The sequence below is a fragment of the Tinamus guttatus genome, unplaced genomic scaffold (assembly GCF_059628265.1).
Source record: "Tinamus guttatus ecotype Peru unplaced genomic scaffold, ASM5962826v1 Tinamus_guttatus_pri_ptg000004l, whole genome shotgun sequence".
Classification (NCBI taxonomy): Eukaryota; Metazoa; Chordata; class Aves; order Tinamiformes; family Tinamidae; genus Tinamus; species Tinamus guttatus.
The window spans coordinates 14,059,648-14,079,586 of record NW_028288538.1 but is presented as its reverse complement, the minus strand read 5'-3'; positions in this window follow the sequence as shown (position 1 = coordinate 14,079,586).

Here is a 19,939-nt window from a genome sequence, read left to right as displayed (position 1 = left end):
TAAGCATTGAAAAAGAAGCAGTACTGTTCTGCGTTGAACTAATTTTCTAATGAGTTCTCACTAAGTGAAGGCAGCTATGCTTAGATTAATAACTCATGCATTGCAAGTGGAAAATTAATTATGATGCATTTTCTGTGTGAGAAGCTTTTAATTTTTCATCTTATTGGTTCCTTGATATTTAAATAAATGCATATAGAGATAGAAATTAGAAGATGCTGGGGAGATTATATTGAAAAAAATGGTTGCAGTCTTCTGTAAATATTTAGATATTTCTAAAAAATAGTAATTTTGCCTTAAAACAGCCAAGTACTGTTTTTCCATTTCTCTCAATAAAATTGAGTTCTACTTAGGCCTTACTGTTTTTGAAAAGCTGTTTACATTCCAGTTTTATCTTTGCCTTCAAGGGGATGGTGCATATTAGACTTGTGGTTTTCAGATGAGCTACTTGCTCCGATACGAATGTTGGGGGTCTTTTAATTGACTCTGAGAAACTTAATTTGGAGGCAGTTTTCTGCAAAAGGTTTTCATGATTAATGTGAGCTGAAACAACATCAATAATACTTGCACATGTGAATTAGGGGAATAAATAGGCAGTGTATTTTTGTATTTAATAATTCTTTTTATCTCAGTAAGAGGCATAACTATTTAAGAATCTGGTAATGCCCATTTGGAATCCCAGAAGGGAAGGATATTCAGCAAAGGCAAAAAGTTCATGCTGAATAACAAGGACTGGCTCAGTGCTGTTCTCATGCATGATGACATGCTTCAAGAGCACTTGTTGACTTCTGTTAGCACCCTAATGTCCTGGCAGAAGGCCGTGTGGGTACGGTATTTAGCAATGCAGTCTCATTTGTAGTCTCATTAACGTACATGTGAGGTTTTTTTAAAGAATTCCTTGAGGTGTTTGCATGAAGTTTGTGTGCCATTCAACTTGAAGTACAGCTATAGACTTGGAAGTTGCTTCTCCTTTGCCGATATGGCAAAGGGTCAAATAAAGTAACATTTTTTTGGAGTGGATTTGGCCATTGCCTAGAGACGTGGTGGAGTCTCCATCCTTGGAGATGCTGAAAAGCCGTCTGCTCTGGGTACTGGGTTGCTGGGTGACTCGCTCAAGGTGATCCTGCTTGGGCAGGGGGGGCTGGACTAGATGAGCTCTCAGGGTCTCTTCCGATCTCAAATGTTCTGTGATTCTGTGAAATTATTATGAAATATTAGTGGGTGCAAAATGGTAGAACAATGGATTGAATATCTTTTTAATGTCGTAGATTTTTTAACTATGGAATTTGAACAGTATGTACAGTGAATATTGTGTAGCTTATAATAGCAAAACCTACTGCATTTCCAGTGTCATAAATTTCAACGCTGATATAATAATATTTACACATGAGTATCCCCTTTCAGGTTTCAGTTGTGTGGTTTAAAATGTCTCTCAGTTGTGTACTGTTTTCCAGTGAACACTATGACATGTGCTGCTGTAAAAGTTCACATTTAAAGCTAGTTATCAATCTTGAGTGCGTAAAGTAAACACATCTTTACTGCTGATCTAAAGCCTCATCGATGTTCACTGAGATTACTTCATTCAAGCAAGCTCAGAGGCAGAAACCTTGAGCTGTCTTCCTGGATCATCTATTGACCGTTTCTTGACTGGAACTGAACTCCATAAACACAATAAGGCTGTGATCTTTATTCTGAGTTTGTGTTCTCAGTACTAAGATCTTTCAGATCTTTCAGATCTTAGTATCAGATCTTTTTGTCTTGTATATGTGATATTTGAATAGTCTGCTATTGCTAACCTCTTTCAAAGTGTAATATTAATGCTTAAGTTGTATGTCATAGCTGAGAATGTGTGAAGGTTTTTTTGTGGTGTGGTATATTTGTTTGGAGGAAGAAAAAATTGGATGTGGGGAACTTGCCCTCATACTGAGACAAATATTTCTGCATTCCTCCTAGGTGTGACAGTCAAGAATCGTGTCAGGTGCTCCTGCCTGAAGCTCCTGCTGATGCTGGCTTTTGTGGAACCCTGGTCTTGCACTATCGTTTCTGAGAACAGTTGCTGTTCATCCACAGCCACCTTCTGCACGCAGAGGCCTGCGTGAGAACATATGCAGGTTTCAACTCAGATGCGTCAGAAGTTTTAAAATTAGAAGGCTAAAGTGGATATCACCCTTGCACCATCTCATTCGAGTTGTAATATTTCAGGACAAGCCCGCATGGTAAATATTTATTAGCCTAATGCAGTGGAAGTTACCATACACACATATATACCTGTGTATTGTAATGGCTTCTACTCAAATAGGTACTGATTATGTTTCATACAAAAAAAAAAAAAAGCCTATGTTACTAAGTTTTTCTTTGAAATATTTATGTAAGTAACTGGAGAAAAAAAATCTGGATATTCCAGAGGCCATCAGTTATTTCAGAACAAAACAATTATTCGGAAATTTTGTTCATTAAAAATGCATTGTTAATATAACATTTTGTGGGATAATTGACCAATCCAGTTGTAAATTTTTCCTTTAAAAACCGCAAATCTGAAAGATCCTGAGACTAAAATATGTGTAGCTCCAAAGCTACACAAGTATTGTGTATGCAATACACAGAGAATGCTTCAGCAATTTGAAATTTGGCACTAATAAATCTAACCTTGAACTATTTTATTAACATTATTCCAGATCTCCCAAGCCCATAAAAAAATGACTTCAGGATATATCATTGCCTGATAACATGGACCAAGCCTCAGGGAGTGTTAAGGATCTATGTCCCAGCAAAGACAGAAGTAAGTTCTCATTTTGTTTTTCTTTGCTTTGTCTGTATTACTGTTTGTATTTAGGAAGGTATGCATGTATACCCTCCCCTAAGTCCGCTTCTACCTTCTATCTCTGTCTGTACCAGAAAAAGTCCGATCTGCCTTTATTGTCTAGAGAGAGGAATGGGGAAAAACAGCAAAGCAGTAGTTGCAGCCTTTCCTTTGACTTCAGGGATGGCACCTCTTGGGTACCCATCACAAGTTTTGTGAACATTCGGATTTTTTTTTCTACCATTCTCTCTGTGCCTGACGCTATGAGGCATTTACTAGTTGTGAACTGAGCCCTGCTAACAAGGGACATAGAGGGTGGGTGTTGAGAAGAGGTCTTTGAACCTGATGAATGTGACTGAGATGTTTAGGAACCTGCCTCAGATGACTTGATTAACTAAACAACCATAATGGTGACTCAGTGTTATGCTTAATAGCAGGACAGTCTTTGTCAAACAAATGCAGCTAAACTACTTAGAGTTCCTGCCAGCCTCTCAAATCACATTTCCTGTTTGGCTTCGCTTGCTCACCTCATTGAATTAATGGTAACAGAACACAACACAGTTTGCCTAATGTGTATCTACTACTTCTCAAAACAGTCCTGTCAGTTCCATTTAATGAAGTTGGAATGACTATGACTAATTTATTCAGATTTTAAACCTTGATATTCCCTTATCAAGATATGAGGTGGATGTCGTATGGACTAGCTGCTACTCAGTATGGACAAGTGCTAATGGATTACCAGTGAATATGAAAATATGCAGTTTAATTTACGTGTTTCAGTGACTATGTTATAGACTTTGCAAAAAAAAAAAAAAAAAAAGAAAAAAAAAAAGGAACTTAACTTTCAGTGGGAGAGCAAATGCAAATTATGCACTCTTAAGAACCAAAAACACAAATGCAAGCATTGTTTTTGGATAATTCAATGAGCACCTGATTGATTTAAACAGTGGGATGATAGCGGTATATACTGTCTCTAGAGGATAAGATAAAGTTTGTTTTTTGTTTTGTGATAGTGTTATGTAGTGTGGCTCATAATGCTTTAGAAATAACTTTCTTTGGAACTCATAGGTGGGCTGAGTACTCTGAGCATTAATTTTGAGTTAGGGTGGATGCTGTATTTCAGTAACAACTTTTACTATCTAATAGGTTTTTCTGTACACATGCTAGTCATGTTTTAGGTAAGCAACACAAAATCCTTCACAATTTGCTCTCTGAGGTGCAGTTTAATTAAGTATTATGATTCTTGCTTCTTTTTGAAAGTCTGAAGTGCTTTGCAGCTTTAGAAAAAGTGTACATGCATCAGGGAATTAACACTCATCAAATTAGGATTTCATTTCCCACTCTTTCTGCATGTAAAAGTGTCTAGAGAGCCTTTTAATTAAATGGCAGGTACAACACTAATGAGAATTGCTGCAATGTTGGGTAGAAAACAGCTGGAAAGTTATAGAACTGTATGATCCTAAGTTCTAAATGTGGATCTATTTATTTAGTACCCTTTAACAATGACAACTTCATCTGAAATGCAAAAGGAGAATAAATTATTTCTCTTCTTGACAAGCCATCCTCTAATAAGATTTGATTGGCTTCAGTGCTCAGCTTCAAATACACCGGCCCGTGCGGCACAGCCGGCCCTCTCTGTGTTTTGGGAACAGCACAAGCAGAGAGCCCTCCTGATCCGGTTTTGCCTAACTGTACGTCGTGGGAAGGGAGGCTGCTTTGGGCACGTCTGAGCTACATCTGCTTGTCCGGGCTCTGATTTTTTTCATGCATCTATGAAACCAAGAGCCCTAGCTTTTTGTTTTCATAGGGGAAATAACCCTGTTTATGTGAACAATTCAAAACATTTAATATACTTGGCAATTAATAGAACTTAGTCATGTCTCCGTAAGCCAAGGTTACAGGGATTGAGAATGGGAATTAATTCTTAATTGAGAATTAAGTGTAATAAAAAAACGCATTAACTTTAGGCTGATAAGAATGCATTCAGTAAGATCATTTTTGAAGAACCTGTAAGTGGTTTCCCATGGAGAGCAGGGGCAGTGAGAAGTGGCAGGAGGCAGAACGGAGGCCGGCGCAGGCGCTTCCCCCCTTGCTCGCAGCAGGGAGGCTGCGCGGAGCAGCCGGCTGCCGCTACCGGCCACGCGCGGCCCAGGTTCACTGGTGCGCTGGCTACGGCGTCAGGCAGGCAGATGTAACGACGAGTCATAATTAGTGGTGAAGCACTAAACATAGAAGAGGATTAATGCAAATGCAGGTATTGAAAAGGGCTTGCTAATCGCAAAGCTGTTGCTGTAACTACCGAGCACAGAATAAAAATCTCTGTTAATTATGTGCCATTATGTCTGCTCCACTGCTCTTGTAACTATAACATGTGCCAAAGGCATGTTTCTGTCTTTAAGTGGATTATAGGAAAGGTTAGAAAGCACTCTGCACACTGATTTCTTCTTTCGTCGCATAGGAACAAACACTGCATGCTGCCTGTGTCAGTCTCTTTTATATGGGATCCCAGAAGGTCTGTTTTCTTCCTCAAGAATGCAAAAGCATCAATTAGCATTCACTGAAACATACGGCACAAGTCCAGACGTGCAGGAGGGAGCAATCTGTTTCATGGTCAGGAGCTTTCATCGTCATCAAGGTCTGCGTTGAAGACCACGCTTAGTCTTCGCACACAATCGCTGGCCAGAGGTGATGAGCGCTTAGGGGCCTGCTCACACTTAGGCAGCCAGGCAGTCCAACTAGCTGGTTGGACCCAAGAGTGGACTGCAGCCCTGCTCCTAACAAAGCCGAAGAGAAAGAAACAAGGAGTAGAATAACTTATATTTTAAGACACTGCAGTAGCAATGAATGTCAGCCATTTTGCGCAATCATAATTAGATTTTTAAAGTAAATTAAAAATGTGTCATGCAAATATATACATATTTGGGGAAAGATTGAGAATGGGAATTAATTGTTGATCAGCTTGCAAAGGGATGTTTAATGAGGGGTAATTTAAGTAAAATTTTGAGATTTTTAGTGATTATGTTTCAGTCAAAGCGAATAGTGCTCTTGCACACAATGTAACATTGCCTGTTGGTGCCTCTGTCTAGCCTGTTTCGCACTTGGTTTCTTTTTTTTTTTTTAATGAAGTGTGTTGTATAAACTTAGAGCAACTGAAGTGGGTGATGCTGCTTTTGTTTTTTCCACTTAGAATTTTATAAAGATTAGTGTGCTTTAAAATTTAACCAAAAAAAGTTTCTAGATGCTTCTGAATCATGTCGGTCAATTCATAAAGGGGAAAATTACTTCTAAGGTGTTTTTCTTTGTTTTCACCAATTATGAGATTCAAGTGGATTAAGTCCTTGGCTTTGTCTTCAGGTAATCAAAAGCTTCAGTCTTAGGAATACTTTTGTTTTTAAGAAGTAGAAAAGCATTGAAGGCCAGGTAAAATGAATTCTGGATACCCCTGGACATTTCAACAGACTTCATAGAAACCTGTATAGAAACAAGTGTAATGATTCAGGTATTTAATTTGGTCTAATACACAAAAAATAGACTGCTCTCTTAAATAAAGGTCTCAAGAAGTCATTGTAGTTTACTGAGGTTAAGGATCACTTAGGGTCAAAAAGTACCCTAGGTATTTTTAAAATTCCATCTAGTAATACACAGAATTTTCCTGCAGTCTCCTCCACACCAAATTAGAGGATGCATTGCCTTATGGGGTAGATTTATATAGCTACATTAGTCATCTTTTAAAAAACATATTTCATTAACCCATAGGCTAGATTTGATTCAAATTTCATTGTCACAGATACAGGTCTGCATCCATTCCTTTTAGATACCTCTGAATTTTCACTAATGAAAACTCAGAGACAGGCAGGTCTGCACCTGGCCCAAATTTCATCTCTTTACAGGAGTTTATGAAAAAGGATTTATTTGTCTTTAGTAAAATAAGTATGTAATTCTTTGTGGCTTAATGAAAAGGGAATACTGATTTCAATAGTTTCTGTCTAGCCTTTGTGTAGGGTATGTGGATATAAAAAGATAGGGACAGGGTGAATCTTGGAGGGGAGAGGAGTAGTTTCTGATTGTCTCTCTGAAAGGTCAGTTGGAGGAAAAAAGGCTGGTTTACTTTTTAGTGTTTTCTCTGATGGTGATGTGCAAGCTGGTGACATGCAATGCTTTTTCAAGGATGTCTTAGGGGTCATTTGTGTATTTAAAAACTGGAGAGACCTGAAGTCATTGAGTATGGTACGTGACCTCCACGTTTACGATGCCGTAGAAGTATTGCTCCGGTGACCCTGCAGTCTGTGGTAGTCCTTCGTTCATTTAAGATGAATGTGTTGCGAGGGAACTTGGGAATGAATGGCAAATCGGTCGTAGAATGGTTTAGTTAATAACATATCGTTTATTTATTAACCTATAAAAATAGTGTTTGAATTTGAGAGTTACGTGGTGAGAAGTCTGAGGACGAGTTGGTTCAAACAGTGCTGATGTGGGATTTCTGCCTTACAAGGCTCCACAGCTATTCATTTTTGATATTTTTCACTTAGCAAGTGGAGTAGAATAGTAAATGTTTCTGAATAGTAATTACTGTATAATTATAAATGAAGGGAATAATTTGCATTTTTATATCTTCAACTTTAAATTTGATGTGCTACTACTAGATTATATTCAGCTGATAATGTGAGGCAATATATGCAAGGAAATGCAAATTTAAGGCTTAGCCTGTATTTAAATACTGTCAGGACTCCTTAAGGGTAATGTCTTTAGTGTTTAATATACTTATTTGCACATAGGGTGCAAATTGCCTCCAGTGTAGCTGTGCGGTTAATTTGGACTTCTTAATCTATCTAACTCGTACTGTCATGCCTGCTTTACCCTTCTGTTGTTTCTCCAACAAGGATGTTGCAAAATACATGTAGAAAATAGTAAAATGTTAAATTTAATCAGTTCTCCACTGGGAGTCTTTAAATAACGTAGAGTACAAGATCTGTGCTCACGATAGTCAAGGTGTGAAAGAATGTGGAAGTCTGTTCTCTTTTTTCAACTCTTTTCCCTGTCAGTGCAGGGAAAAGAACCCTAGAAAGCAAGCCTGAAGTTCATAGACACATGGGGCGAGGCAGTTTTGTCAGAGGCCTGGGGCAACAGCAGAAAGAAGGTCTTTTTTATGATGAGTGTTTTGGATAGCTACCAACACTGAAGAGTGCTGGAGTCAAGGTTAGGGAGGAACTGCAGTTGATGCACAGATTCAGGTTTTCAGAAAGTTTTAATACTAATGTCAGTAGCATTCAGTAACTTTTGGAGATCTAGTCTTTTCTTCTATATACTATATACTTCTATATGCTAAAATAAATCATAGTAACTGTGCTTCTATCACAGAGGTTCTAGTCCTCATAGCTAAAGGAGATCGAATCAGTCCCTTCATTTGCAGTCAGCAGCTTTTACCTTCTAGCACTCCATGAAGGCCTGAAAGAAGTGCAGTTGTTTTATTCTCAGGCTTCTTTGAAGCCTATTTTAGTATAGTCGTAAACACTTCCTGTAAGGAAGAGTAAGTTGTGTGCATGTTAGTCTGGACTTGAGTAGGCAAATAGTCTTGAAGTTTCTCTGGACCAAAACTGAAATATGCCTGGACTACATTTCTGCTTTAATAGAGTGAGGGGGGGAAAAATGTCACAAGGGTTTATCAGCAGTGACTCAGTGAATTTTGGAGGTTTTTGAAGAGCACAGCTATGTCATTAAACTCAGGGAAGTAACCAATTCTTTTATTTGTCGCAGCAAACAAAAAGTAATGGAAAGAACAGGATTGTATTCTCTGTATATAATGCATATATAAAGAGTATTCATTACCTGAGAACCTGTAACTTTTTTTTCTCATTGACAATATTGCTTTTTCCTTACATGATTCTTAAATATTTGTGAAGGATATTTGTGAAGTAAGCTTTTATTGATACGTACCCTCTTCAATTGCCTTTGAAGTTGCTTCACTATTGAGCATTAGACTTAGTATACACATTTAATCTGAGCACAGCAACATAATGTGTTTTGCATTTCAGTCACTTGTATTCGTTCTGTGCCTGATGGAACATTGATTATTTCTGTAAAACTGTTTATTCTGGTGTCTAGAACGGAATCAAAGTCATTGACCAAATAACAAGCCTTAGAGGGAAGTATATGCATCTTAGCCATGTTATTATGTAGCTAGAAAGGTTAATTACTTGTTACAGCAGTTGTTTTGGGGATGTGAATGTACTGAGTTATCTCTTCATGAGGCTTTTGGACAATTAGAGATTACCCCTGGTCTAACTGAAATTGGTCGGAACTGGTGGTAGCTCTTGTTGCACTTACCAAGAGATTGGGGATTAAGCATGGAAAAGAAATTTCATCTGATAGCAAAAAAAAAAAAGAAAAAAAGCAATTTCATCTCTTTCCCCTGCTTAAGTCTTAACCTGTGCTGCAGGAAAATATGATGAAATAATATTTAAGGGATGTGCTTTATGTGGCATGAACTGATGGCAGCCTTGCATCTGTCTCATTCTTCATGGTGCACCCCACTATGTACCTGCCAATCTGGAACCCTCCGCACAGCTCCCAGTGCCTCCCTGACGCAGGCTGAGATACGGTGCTAGTAGTTGTCATAGTCTGCGCCAGCCGATACTGGCACAGCCAAGAATCCTTATTTTCTTTTTTTTTTTAATCTCTCTCGTGCCAATACTGTTGTAGTATTAAACTGCAGTAGAACTCATGTGACAAGACTATTAGAGAGGAACATGGCTGTGTCAAAACCTGCCACTTGATTTTGAGTTTAGAGTCTGTTCTGCCGATGAATACGTGCAGGTGAGGGTCTCATCCGGCGCTTCAACGGCAGCAGACGTTGTTTACAGCCACTAAATACTGAGTGAATCTTGTCTCTGTGGTAACCATCTCGACTGAGACCCTGGGTATACAGCCAGTTTGCATTTGTTTCCGAGCCATGTAGGCTTCAATTAGCATTTGTTTCCAAACCGAATGTAAGAGGCAAAGGCACAAATGAGAGTCAGATCAAGCAATATCAATTGTTTGATATTGCATGCATATAGCATGTAACTGTTAGAAAGAGCAGGGCAAAAATATCTGAGGTTTGCTCATGTATATGTGAGGAGAAAAGCAGCAGTAGGAGCATGGTAACCACAGCTGTACAAATGCTGCTCTTCTTCCAAGTGCTCTGTCTGGGCTGTTGCACAAAATGCCTTACCAAGGCACAGAGCTGCTGCCTTACCTTACAAGTAGAGGATTGGAATATAAACAAAATGACTGGATTAGAATAAATATTTTTTATCAAGACATAATTATTATGAATGCCACTAATAATGTTGGTAATGCATTATGTCTTCAGAGTTGCAGATTATTAACTAGGATAGATGTGAACCACTTTGGGCATCATGGGTCTTGCTTGTACAGTCTTACAGAAAATTGGCAGGTACTGATAATTAGTGTAATAGGAAAATAAAATATTGGTTTTCACTTTTTTGTGTTCCCCTGATGTAATATTAGAATCCATAGTAGAGTCCATCATTAGATGTAGTGTTTTGTGGATGCCCATTTATGCAGGTTGCATACAAAGAGTAACAGTTTGAAGGGGCTTGTCAAGAATAAAAAATATGTCTCTGCAACTCTAATTTATTTCAGGAAGTGAATGTTTACAATAAAAAGCTTGGAAAGCTTCAGAAGAAATGCGTGTAAATTCTGAGAAATGATTGAAGGTAACTGGACTTGTTTTAATTGGTAGTGGTCAGGTTTAATTTTTATATATATGTACTTGTGGGTGTGGGAATATAAAATGTTTTTTGTCATGGAAGCACACATTTTAGTTCACTTCAGCACACCAGAGTACGAGTCTAAGCCGACCAATGGGATTTTCCTAGGTTGTCAAGGTCAATTTATTGGGGATTCTCATGTATGCGTCAATTATCGGCCAAGAATTTAGCTCATGGTCTTCAGCTGGAGTATAAAAAGCCCTTTGATAACTGGAAAACCACCATTTGGTAGTGCTGGCCATATTGAGCTCTTTTTTTTCACTTAATTGTTTAAAGGATTTTTTTTTCTTTTTAATCCTTTATCTTCCCTGTCTTCACAGCTAGACATTCTACAGCAGTGAAATCTTTCTGGAAAGATGAGTTTGTTTCCTTATTTGTTCCTTATTTACTTTGACTCTCTTGCTTGTTGTACTCTGGGTGAGACATCATGGGCTCTCTCGGACCCTGCGGTCACGCACAGCCACTAGAAGAGCCTCAGGTGGGGATTCCCTGTGCCACCCGCGCAGGGCCATAGCCGTGTGTGCAGCCTGCAGGCTCCATATTTTCTGTGACAGGTAGCCGCTAACAGAGATAGTAGTGACTAAAGCAGACATTTTGCAGAGTCCCTTCTGAGTTAACATTAGAAGCCCAATAGCTTGATTCAAAATGGAGGATACTTGTAAGAGGGAAGGAAATAACATTCCTTTCATCCCACCCTCCAGCAGTGTGGACCACAGCAGTAGTTTTAGCTGTGATGCTGCTGAGCGGCCAACTGTGAGGGACTGCAGCCGTGGGACTGTGTTTGTGTTCCCGGCGTCATGCCCTTCTGGGCTCTGGTGCCTTCTCATCGTTGACTCTCAACAAAGGAGTTAGTATTGAGAGAGAATTTTGCCATGCTGTTTGTGCCTGTGTCACCCCTAAAACTGTGGTCTGATACTTCAACTATCAAGAAAGAGGAAAAAAAATGATGAGTAGATTAGAGATAATTGGTAGGACAGGGATTAGATCTGTTTTATTGGTGTCTACATATTTACATCCATTTCCAGTCAGATATGCTGTTCTTGTGGTCTAAATCAATAGTTCTGTGCATTTACTGGATGGGCCCTTCCCCTCACGTGGCAGAAGAGGACACGAGCACAATACACAGCCGAGGCCATTTGTCCATCTGTGCTATGACCCTGACGATAATGAAGCTAAATCCTATTAGTATCAATACAGTCACTGGAATTAAAAATTACAGAGTATTTCTGCATTAGGAATAGGAGTATATGCAAATATGACCTTGATACCTGGCTTAAGTGCATCTTACAGGCAGAACACATGTTGGAGAGGCAGCAAACAGCAGGAGTCAACAGATTTTATTTAAATCCACATCCCTCCTGCCATGATAATTAGCAGAAGATGACAAAAAATTAAACATGAGGGATTTGTTTCTTAAACATTACCTTTAGGAAGAGATGTAAATAATGAAGCAAAAATTGTCTGCAATTAATACTTTTTCATTCCTGCACTTCATTGAGGATTAAGTCAGGCTGCAGGAGCACCAGAATATTAAGTAGCCTGAGTTCTGCGCTTCAGGGAGCTCATCAGATTTCTGATAACACTTCTTGTCTTCAGAAGATCTAGTCAGAGATGCGTAAGTAGTGAAGAATTCAGCTTTGTGTAGTATATTGGGAGTTCATTTAAAATTGTCTGCTGTTTGCTAACAGCTGGTTTTAAAGTTGAACGGCCAGGAGTTCAGATTAGATACTTGTTTTCCTTAGCATTAGTAGGGAGTCTGCTAATCAAAACTTCGGATGTCTGTTGACATTTTGAAATACCATTCTGAGAAGCTGATTGTGTGAAATGGCACCTCAGTAGACTCGTTCGGTAATGGCCAAAAATGATTTGAACAGTAACTTCTTCCGAAAGCTGAATCTGAACTAGCTTTAAGAATTTGGAGAACAGTAAAGAACTTCCCGTTGAAGCACTGCATTACACAATAATGCAGTGGGTACCAAACTAAATATATCTAACTCAAGTCTTTAAAGTTTGACTGACTTGGGGCTTGTTATGAAACAATAATTGCTGATTTATAACTCATTTAGAAGGAGACCTAGGAAACTGCAAAACCACCCAAGTAAAATGGTAGAAAAATCTGATTCAAAATTAAAAGATGAGTCAGAAGATGTAAATGCAAATGGTGACAGTGAAAATTTATGGAAAACAGCAAAACCTTTCCAGCAAAACTGATTTCATTTGCTGTGAGTCAGTCTAAAATATCATCAAACACTGTGTATCCTTAGTGTTTTGTAAGAAACAAAGAAACATTTTTAAGAAGTAGACAGCTGCCATTTTGCCTTCTGTTTGATATTTTTACCTGCTTAATCTTTAAATATTATTTCTTAACTGAGAAAATGTTTTATTTGGCAAGTTTTTAAATAACTAATTTACTAACAAACCAGCACAACACATCTTCAGCTAAAACCTGGAAGCAGACACCTATGATTGAACTTTCCATCATACAAAAGCCTTAGTAAATGAGATGAGAAGTGTGATTTACGCCTTCATATTCTGAGTTAATTCCCAGTTAATTAATTAGTCCTTTTGTGTGAGTCACCTCAGCGATCCCTGGAGGTTCTGGCCCCAGCTGCAGCTTGGATAGGCTGTGCCACAGTGAGCAGTGGAGCCTGCCCAGGACCTTCTGTTTCACATCAATTTTTCTTCTTTGGATTAGAAGAGAAAGAAGATTGATTCGTCAAATGCATGGCTGTTTGCTAGGCAACAAGGTCGAATATGGAAAAATTCTGTTTCAAATCAGAGCAATTGGTAAACCAACTTGGTGACAGCCTTGGAAAAGGTATTTCTAAAGCCTGTGCTTGAAACTTCAGCCCCTGGTCTTGTAATCATTTCCATTGATCATAATAGTGATCCACAGACTTAAAAAAAAAAAAAAAAAAAAAAAAAGTTAGTTTTTGAATGGTTGAATGGCAGCCTTTGAAAGGTGATACGAGGAACTCCAGGATATTGCTCCGCTAGGTAATTTTGTTCTTAAAAAACCTCCATCTTTTTAATTAAAGCTCTTGCATTAAGTCATAGTACCCAGCACTTTCATAGAGCATAAATCCTAATGAATGCCAGGCTGGTGTGTGTGGTGGGTTTTATTTTTATTTGTGTGTGTGTGTGTATTTAGGTAAGTTTTCAGCTAGTTGGTTTCCCTGAGATAACGCTCTAACCAGTCCATGTGAGAAGCCAGAAACACTGTTTTGAGCTGCCCTTGGATATCTATTTTAAACAGTCACCCGACTGCTGCAGGGAACTAACACAGCAACCTGTGCATTACTGGCTACCATGTTCTCAGCATGCCGAGTATTGTTACAAGCTTGCATGAGTTTTTAAGCAGATTATTATGTGTAGCCCTCTTGTTAGAACTGCTGAAGAACATGCCTGACCCATGTGGTCTATATACCAGAGAAATTCTCCTTTGCACCTTTTGCTGCCCATTTTCGTGCAATGTGGGTTTAAAATCGAGGCCAACTCTCAGTTGGCACATCCCTGGGTGAACATGCAAGAGACAGTACCACAGAGAAGTAATGAAGTTTATTATATGCACAGAGTAATATTAGTAATATAATTCTCATAGTCTAGGCATTTGGGTGTTAACTTTGCGGTGATCACTTAGTTTTCTATTGTTCTTTTTATCTGTAGTAACTGTGTCCTGTCCTTGCATCCTGGACTGTCCTTTATGCTGCCCCTCAAACATCATTTTGCTCAGTGCAGCCGCTTTGGTTGGGGAACTGTAATGTATGGCTGGAAATGAAGAAAAATATCATTCCCAATTAAGGCTGGGGAAGGAATTTAGGGAGACAGAATGCAATTACCCAGACTGTGATTTGTCCAGTTCTCCATGCCTAAGAGCTTTATAATGAAATAATAATTAAAAAAAAAGGTTTGTGAATATTTTATTTTCATGAGAGCAACTTCCACTCATTTCCAATCAATTTCAGTGTTACCCAAAAAGCAAATGGCAGCTCTGATGCTCTGAGTAGGAGCTGCACTGCAGGAGACGTTCTCTTATTGATTTGTTCTGAGATTTTAACCTCTTGAAGCATGAGATCTAATTTGTCAAATTTCATTCTTCTGATTTTGTTGGGCTTTTTTTTTTCCCTGTATTTTTGGCTTCAGTAAAATCTCTTCAGTGAAATCTTACTGTGTTGATAGAAGGCAGTTGTTTTTTTCGCAGGGCACTCAGGTCTGAATTTTATATATATATATATATATGTATGTATATACACATATATTTGTCTTCTCATTCTACCTTCAGATTGCTGCCTTCATCTTTACCTACATGACCAGGTAGAGAGGGATGCAGATGGGGAGAATAGCAGTGCTGTGCTCGCAGTTAAGAACCGAGTGTCCACAAAGGAGATAGAGGAGTCCTAAAACTTCATTTGAATAAAGGGAGAGTCCTCCCCGGGCAGACCCCCGTGGGGTGTCTCAAATTGCTGGAGGGCACAGCCTCCTTTTATCCCAATTTCCCAACCAGGTAGGCCTCTCCTTTTCACGTGGGGCCAAGGTACTGAGACCCGGCTGCCTATACTGAGCTCTCTGCCTCTCTCCTGTTCTCACCTGAGGTCAGCTGGCTCCTTTGGTCCCCTGGCCAAAGACGTGGAGCAGTTCCCTCCTTTGGAGAGATTGGCAGCTACTCCTCTGTCCCACTCATCAGCCAAGAAGTGTGGGGCAAGTGCCTCATCTCTAAAGACACAAACTTGTTTGTTCCACTCAATACTTTTCTATCTTTAAAGAAAACTCCTCAGTGACTCTACTATTAAATGCATCATTCTGGTTTTATTTTCATTGGGATAACAAAATGCAAAGTAATTTGAATGAAATGGGAAGCTAAGCAGGTGCTATGTTTTAAAATCGTGTGGATGTTTACAGTCAGCTGTGGAAGTCGGCAGTGATAGGCAGCAAGAATTTGGTCTTCTCAGCGGTGCTTGTGATCCTTGGAAGGAAAACCTTCTTAGGTGTCTTTTTCCTATCACATTAAAATTGTAATTTAAATAGATATGTAATTTGGCTATCTGTTTATTGGTGGGGTGCAACTGCGAGATTTATGTGGAAGAAAAAATTATTTAGAGCAATACACTTTTTTTTTTTTTTTTTTGAACCGTTTCATTTACAGATACTTTTGTTTTAATATTACCTGGTCCAGTTTCTGCAGCATCCATTGCTCATACATAATGCTTCTGCCCTAGTAAGTACATAATGAATTTACAGACACAGAGATAATTTCTTTCAACTTGCAAGTGCTCTGTCCTTTGCCATAGGAGAGGGTTGCTCATTGCGCTGCTGGTCACATTGCCAAGAATTTGCATATGTGTGTCCTATAATCTCTGCAAATTATTTTTCAACCCTTGGACTGGCCTCTAAATTGTTGTGTGCTCTCATATTGAATGCAAAGCAATACAGGAACCGATGTTGAGTGATTTATACAGCAGTGTGTCCAATAGAGACAAAAGGCTCCTTCCAGGACGGCGCTTGGCATCTGCATGGGAGCAGGGCCCAGGAGCTGGAGCGGCCGCTGCTCTTTGACAACTTCCTTCATCTTTTCAGGCCTCCAGATCTTGACCCCTTCCACTGGTGCTCTCCAGGCCCAGGTCTTCCTGGTGCGCTGATCTGCTGGGTCCCTCCCGGGCCAGCCCGGCGGAGGGCAACCCGCTGGGAGGGACTCCGGTGTCCACGTTGGAGCTCTCTGTTCCTGGGCCCTGGCTCTGCAGCGCACCAGCTGCTGAGGCTGGTGCAGTGCCAGCCAGCCTGCTGCTTCCCAGGGAAAAGAACTGTGTTGCTGGCTGAACAACCAGAAAATACAAGATAAAGGAGCTTCAGTGTGTGCACAGTTTATAACTCTTTTCTACAGGATCTTGACAGGTTTAGTGTTTATCTGTTGTATGCATTCCTGTAAGAAGCTCTGTGTGCATGTGCCTATTCTGTGACTAAGAGATCTGGGGCTTTGTTTGTTGCAGTTATTTAAAACTGGGAGAACGTGCTCTGTGTTGGTACTCTGAGGAAGGATCACAGCCAGGTGTCTACATTCAGGATGCCATTCCTCACTATCTCGGGCTGCTTCAGGTCCTTCAGGAAACATGAGAACAAGAATTCTTACTGCTTTGACATAATAAACTTAAATATATCACAATGGATACTTATTTCAGAATAATCCAGAGAAATGTTTGCACTCCCAAGAAATTATTCTCTAAATGTAGGTGTTTTCCTGACAAGTATGAAATAATTCCTGTGTGATGTAGAAGTATTCTGGGCTGCTTCAAGGTGACAGATGAAGCATAAATGTGAATCATTATCTTTTTCAGTGCATGCTGCTGGATTTTTCTTCTCCCACTCTTGTATTTATTTAATTTAGAAGTCAAACTGAAAGCTAAGTAAAGTTTATGACAATAAATACTAATGTCAGGTGGTATGATACCGAGCAGTATATCAAAATAGTAATTTCATGTTAGATTCATCTGATGTATTAATTCACATCTGTTTTGCTATTGATATATCTAGGAAGGATGACAAATGTTCAGAGAATTGATAATCCTTATGAGATGGAGAGTGGGACTTTGCCATTTTTTGTGTGTACTTAATGTGTGGATCAGGCAGTTGAGTTTTGTTTACCCTAAGTAGCTTTCTTTTTATTCTTAAATTTTGACACAATTTTTGCCCTTCTTTCATGTTATTTATATTCTCTGTCATTTTACTTGGGAAATATCCCGAGAAATATTCAGAAATATCCTATTTACTTCAAGGTATCCTGGTTTGTTTGTTTAAGAATTACATGGATTGCTGTTAAAGACAGTTTTTGGTCTTTTCCAAAGTTATGTAGAATTATGTTGGGTGTAGAGTAATTACAAAGCTGGTTTTGAAAAGTGAAAGCCAAGTGAAGCTTCAGTGTGAGAGGTTAGAGCTAATTTTAAGGGATCATTAGTGCTGCAGTGGCAGGATGGGTTTTGCTGCAGTGGCTACTGCTCAGCAACATGGTTACTGCTGCTGAGCCCTTCCAGAAGCCTGGAGTTCACACATTCAGGATGGTGTTGTTCAGAAGATTTTTTTTTTTTCAGTTGGATTGAAATTAGCCAGCTGGAGGACCGTGCCTGCTTGTTAATGAATGTGGTAAAGCGTTAACAGCTTCAGGAGCCAGTGATGCCTGGATTGAAATGCTGGGTGGGCGGGAAGGGGAAAAAGCACATGAAAAGAGGAGAAAAGTAAGCTGGTTAAGCTTGGCCTTAGAAAGCCATGCAGAGTCTGCTATTTTTTTCTACTGTGTATCTGTGTGAAGGAAATCGAGGCTGCTTACATGAGCATATGTGAATGAGCATTGATACTGATGGCTTTGAGGTGTTTTTCTACATGCATCTGAAAAAAAAGTTTTATTGTGAATTATTTCAATTAAAGAGATTTTTTTTTTCTTAATCAGTCTCCAGTGCCAGCAGAGCTGGCAGAGACTTAGGCTTTTATCCAATGTGTGTTTCTCTGATAGAATCATAAAATTACATAGTTTGGAAAAGGCATTGTCTACTGCTGCTAGCTGTTTTTACCAGCTTCATGCATTTAGGAAGAAAAGGTTGAATTAAAGCTGTCCTTTTGCATATAGAGAAAGATCAAAACTTCATTGTACTCAATGGGAGTCTTCGTTGTTCAGTGACTTTACCAAAACTCAAGCCCCTAGTCAAATGTATAACCCTCGTGCAGTTTAATTTCTCTGGTGCCATCTAATTCCTTTACTGGTCTTATTTCTCATCTTGGAACTAACTTTTTTCTTCAAAGTGGGTCTGTTGAGAGTCATTATACATTTTATTTAAGCAGCTTGTAAAATATCCAGTTAGAATGATATGAGAACTGAATCCCTCCAAAGATTTTATATGGCTTGCTTTTTTTTTCCCTTTGCTATTTAAGATTATGCAGTTTTACGGAGAAGTGCCTTTTTAGAAGACAGAATGAGGTTAGCAATGCAAGCTTCAGAAATACAGTGGGCTTAAAGAACACCCACTAAAAAAATAAATCCTTAAAAATGGAACAACAGGATTCCCAGATCATACTTATTACTCTTTGCAGTACCCATCATGGCTTTTGAAGAAGATAATTGTTTTGTCTGAAAGTTGCTTTAAAGCTGCTGTTATTTCATAAAGAGACTATGATAAAATTTTGCCTGTTTTTCTCTGGAAAAATGCAAATGTCTATAGCTGTAGTAAGTGTATTTTCAGAGCTATATTTACAGTTTTATGAAGCACTGTTTAATAGTAATTCATCAAAGAAATGAGCTTGTTCCCCATAGTTTCTAATTTGTTTTCTGATTTCCCAAATAGTAAGGTTTTAAGGAAATTTAAAAAACCTGAATGAACCTGAATGCTCCTTGCTTTTCGTTAGAACAGAGCACTGCCAGGCTTCAGAGCATTCATGTGCTGCATCGATGTATTCCACAGAAATGGGGCTCTGTGCTTTTCTGCTTGCCTGGGAATCTGCAGATCCAGGTCTTAGTTTGTCCATAGGAACTTCATTTATAGAGAACCTAAAATAGTTGGAGTGCATGGATGGATGCAGATTGTCTTCACTAAGTTTTCGAATAAATTACAATAAATTTTCTAATGGACCATGAAGATCAGAACTTGTGGTAAACACAAGGGCTTGGCTGTTTATAGGCTGATAAATTTGTGCTTGGAAAAAGGCAGATTTTGGAAGGGAGAAGTTTTACATCTCCCTAGTTACAAGCTGCTTCCATTTTTGTATGAACAGATATTGGTGATAAAAGGAGAACCAGTTTTCCACCAATGCACACAGAACCGTTATTATTAAGGAGAATTTGCAGGTAAATTGCTCATTCAGAAATGAAGAGATGCTCTAACTGGCCTGTTTTTCTGTACTTTATTTGGTGTTTTCTCATTAGTTTGCAGTATGCTGTTCTTAAGAATTTGTAAGCTGCAATAGTTGCTGGAGTTTTTGGCTTTCAGGGTAATACAGCTGGCTGCTCTCAGAAGAGCTGAGCTGGTGCGTTTGCGGGCAGACTATGATGGTGATAGAAATGAAGGCAGGGTAGCGCCAGCAGGTCGCAGGAGGAGAGCGAGGCGGTGCGAGATGAGGGCTGGCGGAGCTCACGAGAGCCCCGGCCGAGCAAGGCACAAGCACCTTGTTCACATCATTTCTGCCTTGGTATTATCAAGTAATGTAAGAGACTTGCCTGTGATACTGTGAGCCTTTGGTGCTGGGACATGAGCCCAGTGACAGCTCTGGTGTTCGTGGAGCATTTGCATGGGCAGGTCCCCATTTTGTCACTTGAGCTGTAAACTGGGCCCGGGGCGTTGCTCGGGCGCCCCATTCCACGCGCTGCGTTTCCTTTGTGTGTGCAGGGACCCTG